The 5,000-nt window shown below is 36.4% G+C and overlaps 1 long non-coding RNA gene across 2 annotated transcripts in view; it reads right to left on the bottom strand.

Moving 5' to 3' along the window:
- Positions 1-4,696, bottom strand: part of LOC128248667 (uncharacterized) — a 120,764-nt gene extending 116,068 nt beyond the window's left edge. For both annotated transcript variants that reach the window (XR_016242995.1, XR_008264827.2), the window contains exon 1: positions 4,038-4,696. This is a non-coding gene — a long non-coding RNA (uncharacterized LOC128248667). The remainder of the gene's footprint in view (positions 1-4,037) is intronic.
- Between the last annotated feature and the right edge of the window lie 304 nt (positions 4,697-5,000).

Here is a 5,000-nt window from a genome sequence, read left to right as displayed (position 1 = left end):
ACTAGAAAATATTATCATTCCAGAATGAATGTTCAAATGTTCCATTCTCGCTGTTACGTGATCCATAAGAAAATAGTTACTTTCGCAGGCTTGACATTCAGGAGTGGCTAAGTGGTAAGTAGCTTACTTACCAACAAAATGGATCCGGGTTCAGTTCCACAGTGTGACACCTTGGAAAAATGTCTTCTACTATAGCCTCGGGCCGACCAAAGCCTTGTGAGTGGATTTGGTAGACAGAAACTGGAAGAATATATATATATATATATATATATATATATATATATGAATCTTTTATCTTTTACGAGGAATGTCACATGTATCCAGGGGTGGATGTAAACATATCTTACAATGGCACCTGTAACAAAATACGTGTCACTAAAGAATATTACAGCCGAATAAAGAAAATTTGGACCTCAGAATTTTCTGCATCCAATAAAACAGAACTCATACCAACATTTGGGCTGTTTGATTGGACGCTTGATGAGATCCGGCCATTGATGTCAAAACCCGAAAAATACTAATAAGTACACATAATTTCCACATAAACAGTGACGTAGACCGCCCATACCTAAAACGGAAAGAAGGCGGCAGAGGCTTAACATCGATCCAAAATGCTTTTGAATGTCGCATAATATCCCATCGGTAACATCTTTTAACCACCAAGTGTCGAAGTGCATCCCTTGACCAAGTGTGCATATATGAGACTGATAACATCATGAGACATGGAAGGCAGCTCCTTGAGCAACACTCTTTGTCTGATAACTTAGAATATATACCCAAAGATGCTGCACGATCCTACCGTAACATATCAGGATGAGCCTATATGACTATGCTTGGATACGTTAGTAGAAAGCTCCGTGATGATAGTAGTACATGTGTGTGTGTGTGTGTGTGTGTGTGTGTGACTGGCTTCTTTCAGTTTCTATCTACCAAATCCACTCACAAGGCTTTGGTAGGCCCGTTGCCGAAGATGCCACGCAATGGGACTGAAACCAGGACCATGTGGTTGGGAAGCAAACTTCTTAGCACACAGCCATATATATATATATATATATATATATATATATATATATATATATATATATATATATATATATATATGTATATATATATATATATGTATATATATATATATATATATATATATATATATATATATATACATATATATATATATATATATATATATATATATATATATATATATATATATATATATATATATATATATATATATATATATATATATATATATATATATATATGTACCAGCTCGCCGCCAGAATGTTTCTATTCATTGTGAATACTGAGCACAGATTCTCTAAAGGGAGGTGTTATCCACTGGCGTTAAACAACAGTGATAAGATACTCACGTTCTAATGTGTCAGAACGTATCAATTATCAATAGATACGTTATTATTTTGATTCTCACAGTTCCGCCTGCACCTCAGGATTTCTTATCTATTTGGCGAGCATCCGTAAAAAATCAGCAAATAATATGTTTGCTGATTCCTATCAAAAAGGACTCTTGTCAATGTCAGATTCATCGGTCCGGCGTTATAGCTGAGGTGACGCATAAAGAGGTCGAAAGACCTCGGTATGTCAATGACCCTGTGCATTGTTGACTCGTGTATGTTATGAACACACGTCGCCTAAAACGCGGACGTCTTCACCGAAGAGAGACAACATCCTTGGAATATTCCCGGTGGAATCTGTCAGAACGTGCAATGAATGAATATTCTTTATTCTTTTTCTCTTTTACTTCTTTAAGTCATTTGACTGCGGCCATGCTGGAGCACCGCATTTATTCGAGCAACTCGACCCCAAGACTTATTCCTTGTAAGCCTAGTTCTTATTCTATCTGTCTCTTTTGCCGAATTGTTAAGTTACGGGACATAAACACACCATCATCGGTTGTTAAGCGATGTTGGGGGGACAAACACAGACGCACAAACATACACACACACATATATACGACGGGCTTCTTTCAGTTTCCGTCTACAAAATCCACAAACAAGGCTTTGGCCGGCCTGAGGCTATAGTAGAAGACACTTAGCCAAGGTGCGACGCAGCAAGACTGAACCCCGAACCATGTGGTTGGTGAGAAAGCTACTTACCACACAGCAAATCTTGCGCCTAGGATACGTTTTTCATATATATATATATATATATATATATATATAGAGAGAGAGAGAGAGAGAGAGAGAGAGAGAGAGGGGGAGACGGAGAGAGAGAGAGAGAGTGAGAGAGAGGAAGATAGAGAGAGAAGAGACATACATACTATAGAAAGCGTGGAAGGAAAAGATAAACGAAATATACGAGTAAAACGGGCGTTAGAGATAAGTATATATATATATATATATATATATATATATATATATATATATATATATATATATATATATATATATATATATATATATACTTCTGTGTGTGTGTGTTTGTGTGTTTGTGTGTGTGTCTGTGTGTGTTAAAGGGAATGCGGCGCTAAACATTTGACAATATGTTGAGAAGACAGTACGCTATCATGTGACCAAATAATTGAGAAGATGATACATCAATAGAGAAATGAAGACACGACATTCGTTCTGTCTTAGATTTATGTTATTATGTAATGTCGCCTATGATTTATGTTTCGGTATTATTTACCTGTTAAACATCATGTTTTACGTTAGTTATGAATAATTTAATAAAAATATTGGAAAAGAGAAAACATACATTATTGGTACAATTCGACCGAGACGTATCGTAACGCTATAGATACAAAAACATGTGTATACATACATATATACATGCGTACATCGATACATGCCTAAATGGATGTATTGTTATACACACATATGCATAAATAAATATACATACATACATACATATATACAAACAGCCAGATACACAGACAGACAGACAGACAGACAGACAGACACAGACAGAGGCATATACATAAATGTAGGTGCTATTAAGATTACATTACCAACAAAGCAAAGAATATTGTATCGAATTATTATAAAGAATTATTATAAAGATGATTATTTTTCTGTTACTTCAAGTTTGTCGCCAGAACTGTAATCTTCAGCTGCTGTGTTAACAGTGATTTAAGATATTTTCGAAAATTACAAGATATTTATGAGCGCTAATACAAAAAAGACAATTGCCACTAAGTCTTAATTACCACAATCCTTTTTTTTATTTTTATGAACATAACGTGAATGTTAGCTACAGTTATACGAAAATTTCTAGGCTGCACTTTAATACCTACGCGTAGCAGCTAAATCTATCGCACTTCCAAATGGCCAACGATGTCTACCTATTTAAAGGGTGAAGAAAAAGATCTGGAGCAAGAAATATTTAGAGATAAATTCTTTTACTACGCGAAACTCTCATGGACTCTGTCGCAAATTACCAAATTTATTGGAATTGCCATACGGTCAACGGAATAATACGTACGAATCAAGACAACGTCTCCATGGTGAGCTTACTACGGGGGAATGAACAGTCTTCGGTCAGAAATTTGATTGAATTTATAACCTTAAAAATAACATTAAAATTTATGAGCTGCAGTAGCAGTAGCAGTAGTAGTAGTAGTAGTATGGGGACACGCGCTGTTACAGCGCGTCGCTACATCAGTCATTTGTTGTTGATTCTCTACTCCCGGTAGATGGCGCCTTTGAACCAGTCAGGCGAGAACCTTCCAGCTCGTAGGTTTGTTTAGGCAATCGTCGTTGATGCGGCATTTACGACGTCGGAATGCAAATCTTATCTTAACCTCTGTTAGTTGCCTTTTACAACAACGCAGAAGAAACGTCGAATCTATTCTGTGGCATGCCGGCCCACACACAGCACAAAATTATATATATATATATGAGATGAGACAGTGTACATTTAAACACATGAGAGGTATCCGTCATAGGATTCCTTGCACGCTAGAAGGAACAGCTAAAATCCAAACCACTATTTGAGATAAACATCGAAGGGAATGAAAAATAAAAGCATTTACCCAAGTTTATAGCCAATTAAATGAAACAAAGTAGCTTGCTTACCAACCGCGTGGTTCCAAGTTCAGTCCTACAGCGTAGCACCTTAGGCAAGTGTTTTCTACTATAGCCTCGGGCCGACCAAAGCTTTGTGAGTGGATTTGGTACACGGAAACTGAGTGAACCTCGACATATATATATATATGTTTGTGTGTGTGTGTGTGTATGTGTGTGTGTGTGTGTGTTTGTGTGTGTGTGTATGCTTGTGTGTCTGTGTTTATCCCCAACATCGCTTGACAACCGATGTTGGTGTGTTTACGTTCCCCTAATCTAGCGGTTCAGCAAAGAGACCGATAGTATAAGTACTAGTCTTACAGTGAATAAGTCCTGGAGTCGATTTGTTCGACTAAAGGCGGTGCTGCAGCATGGCCACAGTCAAATGACTGAAAGAAATAAAAGAATAAAAGAATATGCAGAAGGAGAAATCCATGATCCTTGCATGTGTGGCATTCTTAAACGAACGTACAGAAAAGGAATATCCTACACATTACTATTATTGCTGTTAATATCGAACAAGTATCAACTACAAAATCGATTTGCGAACGCAGAGGAAACAGTGATGTATATATACATAGCTGGATCTGTTAGATTTAGCAACTAAATAGATGCGTTTTATGTTTGGGTGTTTTTCAATGTCTCCTTACTGATTCAGGTATGAAAGTGATGTTTTAAATTAACACATGACCCAGGACCGTTTAATATTATGACGTCATAATAACAAATTGCGAGAAACGAGATATTATTTTCAAAATATTTATTGCTTGACTTCAACTTCTTGTAGGTTATTCACGCAAGAAATTCATTTGCGTTAATAAATTTACTAATTATCATTTATATTTATTGAAAATGACAGCCAAGGGAAGTCACCTGAGTTTCTCCGAATGGCTGTATGCAGGAGCCAGGCAATTAATTAGAGCAATATTCCCGTGTCTAACGAAAGAAAAGACATCTGAAGAATACATATTATCA

The sequence above is a fragment of the Octopus bimaculoides genome, chromosome 9 (assembly GCF_046866305.1).
Source record: "Octopus bimaculoides isolate indiv1 chromosome 9, ASM4686630v1, whole genome shotgun sequence".
Taxonomy (NCBI): domain Eukaryota; kingdom Metazoa; phylum Mollusca; class Cephalopoda; order Octopoda; family Octopodidae; genus Octopus; species Octopus bimaculoides.
The sequence above is the reverse complement of the archived record's forward strand: the minus strand, read 5'-3'. Positions and strand labels throughout refer to the sequence as shown.